Source organism: Kryptolebias marmoratus, linkage group LG14, assembly GCF_001649575.2.
Source record: "Kryptolebias marmoratus isolate JLee-2015 linkage group LG14, ASM164957v2, whole genome shotgun sequence".
In the NCBI taxonomy this organism is placed as follows: Eukaryota; Metazoa; Chordata; class Actinopteri; order Cyprinodontiformes; family Rivulidae; genus Kryptolebias; species Kryptolebias marmoratus.
The window spans coordinates 2,065,342-2,078,749 of record NC_051443.1 but is presented as its reverse complement, the minus strand read 5'-3'; the positions used below and the strand labels follow the sequence as shown (position 1 = coordinate 2,078,749).

Here is a 13,408-nt window from a genome sequence, read left to right as displayed (position 1 = left end):
GGGGGGGGGGGGGGGTGTCTGGAGGATCACTCAAGGTTCAGTTTAGATTACAGACCTTAGACCACACCTGCTTCCCAACTGACCCCCAGCACTAATCCCCATGTGCACCCATAGTTTGGAGACTCCCAACGTCTGACACATGTGCCCTCAAAGCCACAAGACAACTGGTTGAAGGAAAACTGAAGATGATTGACTTTGTAGGCTGAACAAGTTGATAGTCTGCTGTTGCCAGTTGCTAATTCTCTGTCATTGGCAAAACGATAATGGTCAACTGTCATAAAACACCAAATAGAAGGCATGTTACACAGCTAATGAGTGGAATATGATGCTAATGTTACAGAGACTTGTGGGACGATATGATGGAGGAGAGCAGTTGGTCAAAAATTATTCCCAAGTCCTGAAATCAGACATCTAGGCACATTTTAGGTTTTACCACAAATCAAGAACCCTTATAAGTATCTTATAAGTATCTTGAGTGTTCAAACTTTCCTGTCAAAATGAAATACCATAAATTTAGTAAATAAAATGAGGGAAAATATTAACTAATTTCTTTTTTAGGGGGTTAATCAAAAACAAATTGATTTGCAGTTTTTACCCTGATCTAATGTCAACAACCTTAGGAAACACGGCCATCTTAACTAATGAGCTACAAACTGAGGACCTGCTGTCAATTCTAACAGAGGAAAGAGATCTACCAAATCTGTAGTAACTTTCATAGGTAAGGAGCTTATTTGGTCAAGTTTCAACAGCTGTAATCATGAAGTCACTTTACAGAACGAGGCATGTCTGCACCATGAAAACTAAATCCCAAGTATAGAACTTGTAAAGCAAAACATGATGAGTTGCCATATTTGTGATATGTGGATCTTTGTAGCAGCTGACTCATGTTTAATGTGTACAAAACTGAGTGGGGTACACTGGTGATGAAAAGATTCAACTTTCTTTGATTAAAGAGATCCTGTTGATAAAAGTTGATAATGTTCATCAAATTATTTGTAAGGGTACTTAAAGAAGCTCCTTTAGTTTGCATGTTTATGTTTGATAATCAGCAGAAACAAAATCCTGTTATTTTTTGAGTATTCACTGTTATTATCCATCCATCCATCCATCCATCCATCCATCTTCTGCTTATCTGTGGCTGCAGAGGTCGAGCAGGGAAACCCAGACTTTACTCCCCAGCAACACGCTTCAGCTTTAGTTTTACTAGAATACCAAAGACAATACAGCTGATTCAAATTTTGTGCAACTCCACCAAGCAAAGGTTGAACTATTTTGATGAGAATTTAGAACAATTTAACATCTTGTTTCACATTTTACTTTTGTTCATCTGTGCAGAAAGCAAAGTTTAGTAATGTTGAAATGTTAATCAAATTAGAATTCCTTGAAGCAATGCATAATGTCATATCTGAAAGGATTTTTCATCATTTTCAGACACAGGAGAAAATTCAAATGATTACCAAAGTTATTTATTCTTTAGGGACCATGTCTGTCTGTAAAGCATGTTATGGCTACCTGTCCAACAGCTGTTGAGTGCTTCAGTCAGATCTAAACCAGTCGACTTCTAAAGGTTTGGGAGTCCATGTTCAGAGTGTCCACTCAGCCATTCTTTTTTTTACTGCAATCAAACTGCAGGAAACGCCTTTCCACTCTGCCACTGACAGGAAGCGATCTACATATCTATGGACTTGTTGGGACTAGACTCACACATCACCATGGAGAGTGTTTGTTTAGAGCTGGTCGAAGAGCCTGCACATACAACTCAGTGGCATCACTCAGCCAATATCACCACAATGGCTGGATTTCTGCACTTCCAGCTCACACTGAGTTCATCTGAAGCAGGAAAACGGCTTTAAAACAAAGGAAGCACTTTTAATCTGCAAGGAACTGTTTGAATGAGAGGCCCCTGCAGCCACTGACAGGGAATGCAGGAAGTAATTGGTCACAGAAGATCTCACATTATTTTTTTTTAAAGAAAAATCACATGATGAAGAACCCACAAGCAGCCAGATAATTCAACCACCAGGTCGGTGACAACAAACTAGGTCAGCAACTTCCAATGAAAGCACAGCATGTGTCTCTAAGTGTTAGAACAGAAAAGTCTTGGTCAGGAAAATAAAAAACCTAATGTTAACTAGAGAAATAGCATATTCTGGGAAAATGCTGTGTGAATGCTGGGTGCTGAATAACTGTGCTGATAAAAAAAAAAGCTGAAACTAAACAAAGCACAGCAATAGTAAAAGTAAACAAAGCAAAATGTTACCCAGAAGTAACCAAACAATAGCTAAAAATTAAAAACAGCAAAATACAAGGTAAAATCTAAATATAGCAAAACACTGGCAAGTAACAGTAACTAAAAGCTAAAAGAAGCATAAAAAGACAAAAATAAAGCCATATTTCTGAAGGAGATTTTAAAGAAAACAATGTTTTGAATTGAAGAGATCTCGGTATATTTCTTATGGGGAAATATTTGTAAATAAAGTTAAATATTTTGAAAAGTATAAAAGTTACAAATATCCTAAGTCACAGAATGCTTCTCCTGAATGAACTGAACATTTTGATATAATAACGGTTAAAATAGGACAAAGTATGCAGAAGAAATTAGATTGCCAGAAAATGAGGAAACAGTAAAACAATACTATGAATGCTAAATCAGCATTCACACATATGAAAACAAAACACATTTCTTTCCTAACTTTTCTGCTCATTTGCTCAACCTCCTGCAGCCATGGGATAGCATGAAGAGGCTGCGATTTAGATCAGAAATATAACTTTACGTTAAATTACATCAGCCAGGCAGGCATTTCCTGTGGAAATATTTATCCCAGGAAGTCATCTCAGTTGGTAAAACAAGAAATTATCCCCAAAATGTGAAGAAAAAACTGAAGTAATGTCCAACCTGTGTCCATTTGTCTGCAGATAGTCCAACTCTCCTGGAGATGTGGCTTCTCTGCTCTGACTCCTCTCCTCTGCTCACTTTCTTTCATGACTCCCTCGTACTCTCTGACTCCCAGACCCTCCCCAGGCTCCTCCTCCTGGACAGCTAACCCTCGTCTGATTGGCCCATCTGACAGCAGAGACACACTCCTGAGAGGGTCCGCATGGAGGCCATATTTCAGAGCTGAATCTGGGTTAAAACAACAAGAGCTAGAGCTCCAGAGGTAACTCCCTCCTTTCTCTCTCTGTCTCAGTTTCTGTCACCTTCTCTTTCAATTGTTCTTTTATTTTCTCCACTCCTTTCCTTTTAACTCAGCCAAGGCCAGCATCTTACTCTCAGCTCTAATGACAATTGTATTTTACACTGAAAAGCATTGGATAACAAAATACTGTACTTTTATTTAAACTATTTATATACATTATTATTATTATTAATAAACTGTCCACTTTTTAAAATTTAGCTCGTGAAAATCTGGAGTGCTGTTTAGAATATGAATAATTAAAAACCCACCATTCCTTGAAGGAATGCATATCGCCCAATGTCTTTAATGCTGAAGTTTTAGACTGAGATCATCTTATCCTAAGAAGGAGCAGAGTTACAGCTGTTTCAGTCAAATTTTGTTTTGACATTATGTCAGTCTCATGCTATTATGTCAGCTCTCACTAGATGTGTTAGCGCTCGGAGTGTGTGTTGGGGATGATGCTCAGCTACTACTACACCAAAGCTCAATACCTGTAAACCTCTGAGTTATAGAAATGTTTATGCTTTTGAAAATCAGTTGGCTGTGGCAGCCATCTTGAACTGGGTTGACTCCAAAAGTTAATCAGTGTTAAATGTTCACCCAATCGTTTCTTTCTGAGAGTTAGATTAAAATACATCCTGTGGTTAGTCTTATCATTATACTGTATCCTTTAAACAAGATAAAAACAGAAGTTTAACAAATTGTATTTATGTTTGTTTAAAATTAAAAAGTCTAATTTTAAGGTTCAGAAGGGATCAAACATCTGTAAAAGCTGCATAATAACTTAAAAACACCAAATTTGGGGTTTCAGGGTTGAAAAATATTTCAGTACACACCAAACAGCTCATTTGTGATTAACTTAAATGAGAGGGAAAACTGTTCTTAGGCCTGACGAGTTGAAATTTGATACATTGTTTGGAAACCGTGTGCCCTCAGCCCCCCAGGCACAGGGGGAAGCAGGAATCTGGCTTCTTATCATCACAGTTCAAAAGACAGCATCTGTGATGGTATGATGGTGCCCTGGGGCACATAGCACAAATGCTGCTGACTTCTTCAGTAAAAGTGCTGCTTAATTCAGCAACACAATGCAAAACTATGTTTTACACAAATAACAACAAGTTACGCCATCACTGTTTAAGCCTTTACAACATATTGCTGTGGTAAATTGTAGTGCGTAGCTGCGTTTGTTTCTTTTATTTTTTTATGCCCGGTGCCAGAAGATGGCCAATAATGCTTTAGCCTGTGTCTGCATGTGATGTTTGCCTGTCTGTTAGTAAAATATCTCAAATGCCACTGGATAAATTTCAGCGAATCTATCAAAAAGTTATTCCTGGATGTACGTAGAGGTTGATTGACATGTCTGTCTATGGCCAATACCAAAGCCGGTCTGTGGCATTCTGCGAGTTTGCTTCCTGTTTGCTCAATCCTGTTCCTGACTGGTCGGCAGTTTAATCATCATCAGCTGCAGCAGATCAAGTTCTTCAGCGCTCTGGGTACTTAACGCTGCAGGGAAGATCAGATCGGCGCTGGAGCATCGCTTGCTATTGGTAAAGCATCTCAGCCGCTTGTGATTTCTGGTACCTGAGTCCTGTTAATGTTCTTGTCCTCTGTGTACACTCAGAGTCTCTGCCTCCTAAAGCTTCTTGATCTTCACAAACCACCGTCTGAAGGATTTTCCCGAGAGCCACTCACCCGACCCGCCCTGCGCTGTAGCCTGTCTGCCTCAGTTTGGAACCAACTTACCTGTGACCACCTCCACCTGTAAATACTCACCGTCGAGACCCCGATCCTCGCCTCAGTGCTGTGTCCTTCACTTATCAGTAAAAACAAACTCCCTTGGCTACATTCTAAATAACTACATCCCCACTGGCAATAATATAAACTCACCTCTGATCCGGACCCATTTCCCTTTTCACACTGTAAATACAGACACTTACCTGATCCTGTCTGTCACCAAGCTGCTCGCCTTTGACATTTTTGTAAAACCTGATACGGTCTTTAAATATCAGGATATCTGAAGGCTGATATGCTATACTGATTTGTTTTTATTTTTTGTCCCCCATTTACCAAAATATAACAATTGCTTAACTTAAATAAATGTATATTTAAACAGACTTTAGAGAAACTTGTGCACAAAAATTAGATATAGAGGAATTGTTGCATAAAAAACTAAATTGAGAGCTATAGTTAGCTGGTTCTAGCTGCTTCTTCTTCATTTTTCTACTTGGTAATTAATTGAGTACAGGCATGGCTGACTGCTGAATTTTTAAAAGTAGCCAACATTGACGGATAAAAGTCTGCAGACCAATTAATTGGTCTACCTCTAGATGTACATCTACAAGTGATTAACCTTTGGAGCCAACCTGATTCAAGATGGCTGCCCCGGTAAACCAATCTTAGAAAACACAAAATGGTAGTAACTCAACTGGGCTAAAATTTACTGTGATAGTAGCTGAGAGTCATTAACAACACATAATCAGAATGCTAAATCTTACATTACAGCACTTAATGTTATTTTCAAGGTTTGAACCAAACAGTTAAAACTCCATCATTACTTAACAGAGTTATTCTTAGTTTAAAACTTTGGAATGAGATCTTTTAAACAATGCTAGGTCTTTGTTTAGATTTACAAAACCTTTTCTTTAAAAAAACAAACAGTAGTTATATATTATGCATCTGTTAAAGCTCCATGAAAACAACCCCATGTTCTCATTGAAATGAAGTTTTAAAAAAATGTACTAAATATTATAGTTTTATTTGTGTGAAAGAACATTATTACTTTATTTTGTTCAAATGCTATTTATTTACCAGAGGAAGATGGGATTGTTGTGCTTTAGTCATACACATGAATACACTTCAAGTATCTTTTATTGCAAAGTACAAGATCAGTTTAGCTATTAATGTGTGTGAAGCAGAGATTGCTTTAAAAGCATTAATAAAACAAGGTAATGTTCAATTTTAAATTGTTTAGTCATACATTTCCACAAATGCAAATTTTGCACATGCAGACACAGAGCTTGTCTGGCTGCAGTCATTAACACCTAAAAGTTGAACCCAAATGAGCACAGATCCTGTTCCATCTTTCATCACTGAACTGTAAACATGTGACTACTTGATAAGTTAAGTGGCTGTTTTAGCAGATGGTTTCTCAACGTGTCCCAGGACTGCTTACTGCAGCACCGAGAGCCTTCAGTCAGCACGGCGGACTTGTGTTGTCTCACAAATGAGTTCCATATGAAAAAGGAGAGAAAGGGGGCCTGCTGAAACAGGAAGAGAAGCTGATACCATGATCAGTCACTGTGGAAAACCTGAGAACATCCGTTTTATCAGTCTGAACAGGCTGAGACACAGCAGTTTGAAAGCTAATCCTTTGAATGAAAAAGAACGCAGAATAAAATAAAAACATAGCATTTCCTTAAAGATTACAAATCACTCACCACCTTTTATACCAGATGTTGAGAACTGATGGAGCTGTAACTTGAAAATAAGGTTATTAGCAATCTTGTTATAAGCAATGTTGTGTGATGTCACACACAGAGTATGAGTTGGAAATGACTCTCTCAGCTACTACCACATCAAACTTAGTTTAGTAACTGTAAAACTGACTAAGTAATAGCAATTTTTGTGTTGGTTAAGGTCAGTTAGCTAAGGTGGCCATCTTAAATTGGATTAACTCCAAATGTTAATCAGTTACAGATGTGTAGCCAATGATTGCTTTCTGAGAGTTAGCATCTATGTAAGATATATTTTGCTAACAGACAGAGTTAACTCCAAATAGTTAATGGCAAAATTCTACAAAAAGGCCTTGTGTAGCCTATTAGCGCTCAGAAAATGTGTTGGGGATCAGTTTCAGCTACTACCACACCAACTTTAAGGTCAGTATCTGGTAAATCGTCGAAATTATATCAATTTTAGTGCTTTTAATGACAATTGGGTGTGGCAGCCATCTTGAATTGGGTTGACTCTAAAATGTTAGTCATTTGTAGATGTGCATCCAATAATTACTTTCTGCAAGTTTCTTTAAAAGTCGTCCAGTCATTCATTCAATATTTTTGCAATAGACACATCCTCACAGATGGAGGCAAAAATACAATCATCTGCCAACTTCTGTGACCCATTCCTAATAAACTGTTGTGACTGTTCCTCATGCTGTGGTTCTAGGGGATGTTTGGGAAGAGGTTAATGGGACATTTAAAAAGCCACACACTCTTACTAAAATGTCTCAAATATCACAAAAGTGCTTTTTCTCAACAAAACAACAGGCTGTTCACTAAACCCCTCTCACTTAATCCTGCTGCTGCCTGCCAGCTTTCCAGATTTGCACTGTATATGCAGTTTACAGTGCCAAGACCGGTACATTTACCTCTCAGATTTCTGGGTTTTCTAAACAATGGGTCTTTGCAGGCATTTTTTTTTTTAATTGGATCAGCACTACAACAAGAAGCTGGCACTGGTGCATATGAGAACGCGTTCATGAGTGGCATTCATATTCTTGGGAACTTTGAACTGAGCAAGCTTGTTTTTATACTTAATGAAAATTAACTGACCACAGCTCAAAATGGCAACATTTAACACTGTTCTGTTTAACTGTAAAAGACTGCTGGAACCTGAAAGAGTTTTAGGATACACTGCATTTACTTCATGCAGAAAAACATTATGGTATTTCTCCTAAAGGACAGACACGTTTCTCCTGGAGGACAGACAGGTGTCTGCTCTGTGTGCCCAACGACTGAGGCTTTAAGCGTTAAGAATGTGGATACCAGGTTCTGTTTGCACCCAGAAGGATGGTTCTCCAGACACAGAATTTGTTTCCATCCCACATGCAAGAAACCGAGAGGAAAACAGAACTGTGGGCCGGAAGATTTTTAAGACATTTTGCTTCTTATAGCTTCTCTTTCTGACCTTAACATCTTTGTAAGTATTAGCCGAAATAACAACGCAAAGCTTAAAACTCCTCAACCTTCTTTAGTCAAAAAGTAAAAGTGTAGTTGGAAGGTATTTTGCATCTGAAGAAGCCCATACACCGGCTGAGGTACAGAGAGGTTTGGTAAGCGAACAGCACTACAAAGCATCTTAAAGACAAACACTCTGACTTTTATGAGGAATTTAAAAGGTCTGTAAAACTCCTGTTCCCACAACAAAAAAAGTTGAACATGTCGGATGGCGTAAGCTTACATTACCCATTTAATTATTAGCAATCTGCATAGCCACATCACTACTCTCTCTGTAATGAAAGAGCTAACTGCTATGGCTAATACTAAAACAATTAACATTAATCTCAGTGTTTGGAAGTAAACATTACCTGTCCTACTCATTTAAACATTAGTAAACAGTGGTAATTTATTAAGTAAACAATATTTTTGTCTCAAATGAGTTTTGTTTCTTTTAAAGGCTCCAAAACAGTGACAACCTACTCTGCCAACTCGATTTGACCACCAAAGAAAATATGATGCGACATCACCAGAAGCACAGAAATGAAACGGGGCTGTTGCTGAATACATTTACATGGATCAAATTTCTGTTTGCACTGCTGAGAAACTATTTATTCAACAGTGCATTATGAACAGGTCTGGGTTTTAGTGTTCTGGTACTGTATAAAGGTTTTTTGAAGTTTTACGAAAATGTTAATATTAACAATTTAGGCAAGTTTTATTATCTGTTTTTCTGTACAACATGCAAAAAAAGCAACACCTTTAAGTTATTTTGCTGTAATACATCTAAATAAATGTTGACTTGCTTGCTACTTATTGGCCTTGCACTAAGAATATATTGTTGCTGAAAGGATTAAATATTGTTCTGATTTTTATTTTAAGAAAAAACCCCACTGTACCTATAACCTTTCTGAACACTTTGGAAATATGAAACAGAATTAGATATTAATCATATTTGATCATTTTTTGAATATCCTAATTTTTTTTTTACTAAGCAAGAATGTCATTAGGGGTTACGGATGTTGGTAAAAAATATATATTTCTGATATCAGTAGTTTGAATAATAACCCAGCAAAAACATAATCACAAATATTTTTAAAGATAATTTAAAAATCAATGATGGGGGTGCAATTTTCACATACAACAGAGGAAATAACAAATGACTGATAACAACTATGTTGTAGCGCAATATCTATGAAATAGACTGAGTCATAGCCAGTTTTGTGTTTGCTAACATTGCTTTGGTGTGGCAGCTATCTTGAAATAGGTAGACTCTGAAAGTTCATCAGTTGTAGACGTCAACTCAATCATTACTTTCTGAAAGTTTCAATAATCTGTTCAGAAAGTCATGAGATGTAATTTGCTAACAGTATGCACACATATACACACACAGGCAAAACTTTATCACCTTCAGGCAACAAGAAAGAAATGACAAAGTTGTTACAACAATCTTTATAGACAGTGACAAGGTGTTAGTGTTAGATTACAAACTCACGTTTGCAATTCAGATTTAGCTTTGGATGGTTTTTAGCCATAAATAACTTTAGAATTCCATTCACTAAAAAAAGTGATATTTACTACTTTATCCATTTTATGCCTTATTCAAAACAGAGAACCAACAAAAGTAGGTTTTCCATGTTCATGTCAGTCAGTAAATGATCTTCATGGAGATTTTGATGAAACTGTCACTTTGATTTCACAGTCCAGCCTGTTATTTGTTATCAGTTGTTCCACTGCTTTGCTTCACAGTCCTCTTCTTTCTTTAGATCTACCTGATACTTCTGACCAAAGTCTGACAAGCGAAGATGAATGAGCAGCAACTCAGGAAAACTGTTGAATCTGTATGAACGAGGCTGCAGCATGGCATGTGTTAGACATGTGGATCTTTAACTCCCTTTAGATCCTCTGGTCTTTGATGTGAGAGCCTGTGCTGTGTCTGAAAGATCCCATTACTGCTGGAAGAAACTTCTCAGATCATCTTCACTCTTGGTTGAGACTCGCAGATGGCTTTCTCTTCATTTTTAAGACGATTTGTGGCCAAGTTGATTGGTGTCTGCATGTTCAAAGCACATACATGATATGGGAGAACAAGGTCTGCTAACAGCAAGGACTGACTGGAGTAAAAAAACAGCAAGAGCCGTCGAGTGTTGAACATATATTTAACAATGAAAATCAGTCACTGCTTTTGAATTTTGGTTCAACATAATTATTAAAAAACTAATGAAACTAGCCTTGACAAAAAGGTACCCCTAGAAAAGATAGAAACTAATCTGACCCTAGGGACATGGTAACACAAAGGTGTGTCCTGTAATCAGCATCAAAGGTGTCTTCTATCATGGTGTGTAACACACTGAACATGGAGCACAGAAAGCTGAGGACAGAGTTGTCTCAGGAGCTTAGAAAGAAAATGATTGAGCAGCACGTTAAAGGTAAAGACTATAAGACCGTCTCCAAGCAGCCTGATGTTCCTCTGACTACAGCTGCTCAGATTATTCAGAAGTTTAAGGTCCACAGGACTGTAGGCAACTTCTCTGGATGTGGCTGCAAGAAACTGGTGAAAATTGATGACAAGTTGAAGAGATGGATAATACAAATGGTATCCAAAGAATCCAAAACAACTTCCAAAGAGATTAGAGGTGAAATCCAAGTTCATGGTTTATCAATATCAGACCGCACCATCAGTCGTTGTTGGAGCCAAAGTGGAGCCAATGGAAATGACCAAGGAGGTCACAAAATCATTAAAACGCAAGACTGGAACAAGATGATGACAAAACTCAGTTTAAACCACCAAGAATGGATCAGAACCAAACATTGGACCATGCTGAACTGATCTCTGAGCCCTGATCTAAATCCTGTTGAACATCTGTTAAAGGAGCTGAAACATCTGGAGAAGGGACCCTTCAAACCTGAGACAGATGGAGCAGTTTGCTCAGGAGGAGTGGGACAAAATACCTGTGGACAGGAGCAGAAGTCTCAGAGAGAGGGACAGATATCACTGGACTGAGAGATTGTCTAAGAAGGTTGTGCAACAAAATATTAAGTTAAGGATACAATCCTTTATGTTAAGGCCAGTTTTATTAGCTTTTTTTTTTTAAAAGTCAACTGAACCAAAATTCAAACGCAATGATAGAGTTTCATTAGTCGTTTTAGCCATTTTTGAAATCAATTTTGTCAGTTTCAAGTTATTTCAGTGACTTTGTGGGTTTTTCATTTTTGAACAAAAGAGTACAAACAAATGTGTTAATGTCTGTGTTATAGTAGTGCACAAGGAGCTCATGCTACAAAACACAAGAGCTTATGATTAAGACACAAACTAAACTTTATATCTAATATCAAAATTTTTAGTTGTTCATGACAAGTTGCACACAACCTGTTCTTAATTAAAGATCTAGAATCCTTGAAAAAATATATATTGTTGTCTTTGCTGACAAATTTTTCAGATAAAATTGTCTTATGACGAAGAAATGATGGCGGTATAGCCATCTTGGCCAAACCTTGTAGATTACATTATGCTCAAGATCATGTAATATTGAAATATTTTGCAAGATGTGTCAGTACCCAGAACTTTGTTGGGGGTGACTTGCAGCTACTACCACATTAAACTTTAGCTCAGTATCTGTAAATCTCTCTATAGTTGTGTTCGCTAGTGCTGCAGTGGCCATCTTAAATCTGATTAATTTCAAAAGTTAATCAGTTGTAGATGTACAACTAGTGATTATTTTCACTTCACTGCCAGAGTGTCACCTATGTTCGGTACTTCAGGCCCCAGAGTTATCTTCTCTGTGTTGACTCTGTCTAGAAAGATTCTGCTAGTGACCCTTTGTGTGCTTCTACTTCAGGACCTTCCTTCAGGACTCTGTGGACCATCCAGACATCAGGTCAGACTGTTGGTTCCCTGACCCTGATTCCTCGAGAAGCTGACTAGACACCCAAGTTACGCGTCTCTAAGCAGTGGAACTCCCCACTACCCGTCCACCCCCCCACGCCGCCTCTCCAGCCGTCCTCTTCCTCCCATCGAGCTTTGGACACCCCAGACGCCTTTCCTCCCCCCCCCGTCCGGACCCGCTTCCAACCATGTAAGCTCCATCTGACTCCGTTTTCAGAAGATTCCTGCTGAGCTTGAATTAAACTGACCTGGCCTCCTGTGCTCAGAGACCTGGTGTGTGCCGTAGAAGAGATCCTGGACCTAAACACCATCACTCACCTTCCTGTTTAATTTCTTTATAATAAACCTCTCACATTAAAGCCAGTGTTCTTAGTTGTGTTCTGCATGTGGGTACGAAAATTAGAATCCAACATGACAAAGCACACACAAAGCAAAAACATTAATGCCTGCCTTTTGCCTTAAAAAAACTAAAAATAAAGAACTTACCAAAGTAATAAATTCAGGTAAATGTGGGGAAATTACTGTATCTACTTAAATTTTTTTTGCAATAATGAACGTCACCCCTTCTGGTCATAAATATAGCACAAGGTCAAAGAACAGACATGTTAGGGGAACCTGGAAGTTGAACCTGGAGCTGTTAGAGCGTCCCCAGAGGTTGGTTCCAGTACTTGTTTTATTTTTGCCCCACCATGTAAAGAAACAGGACTTTGTTTTTGGTAAAATTAAAAAATGCACCTCAGATAGTTTTGACTGTCGTTGACTTTTATTAATTTACATAATTCTTACTTTGCTGCTGTATGTTCTGTTATTCATTTTACTAATACGTTTAGCTGTAATTGGTTATTTCATACCTAAAAGATCATGTGACACCATGATTGTGTACAGAGGAGTAGGTGGGACTTAGGGAAAAGTGAAGTGAAAATTTATTTACATATCACTTCTCAGCAGCAAGGCGATCCAAAGTGCTTTACAACACAGAAACAACAACAGAATCAAATACAGAACAATCAGGTACAGAATCAAAAAACATCAAAATCAAATATAGAAATACAGAAATAAAAAACATCAATCATGTATAATCTAAATGATATATGAGATAATCTAAATAAGGTCATGAAAACTAAACATATCTAAACATGAGCTAAGAAAGTCAAAATAGTAGCTAAGATAATCTAAATAAAATCATGATAAAGTTAAAACTGAACTAAACAACAATCAGGAAGCATGATAATGCTAAACTAAAGGTACAACATGGCTAACTACAAGTACCAAAAAGGCCCGCTAACAGCCAACATGAAAAATGCTAAGATAACTAAACTAAAACATGATAATGCTAAGCTAAAGGTACAAAGAGACTAACTAACAGTACTAAGGCCCGCTAAACAGCCAAAAAGCTTTGCATCTGTAGTGCACAG

At 37.7% G+C, this 13,408-nt stretch overlaps 1 protein-coding gene across 5 annotated transcripts in view; it reads right to left on the bottom strand.

Moving 5' to 3' along the window:
• Window positions 1–13,408, bottom strand: part of LOC108250648 (LHFPL tetraspan subfamily member 2a protein) — a 74,426-nt gene that overhangs the window by 16,774 nt on the left and 44,244 nt on the right. Inside the window, exon 1 of one of the 5 annotated variants that reach the window (XM_017440632.2) lies at window positions 2,897–2,983. The exons of the other annotated variants lie outside the window; for them this stretch is intronic. The gene's annotated coding sequence lies outside the window, so the exon portion shown is untranslated. Of the gene's footprint in view, window positions 1–2,896; window positions 2,984–13,408 lie in introns of those variants that run through there. 5 annotated transcript variants of the gene reach the window in all.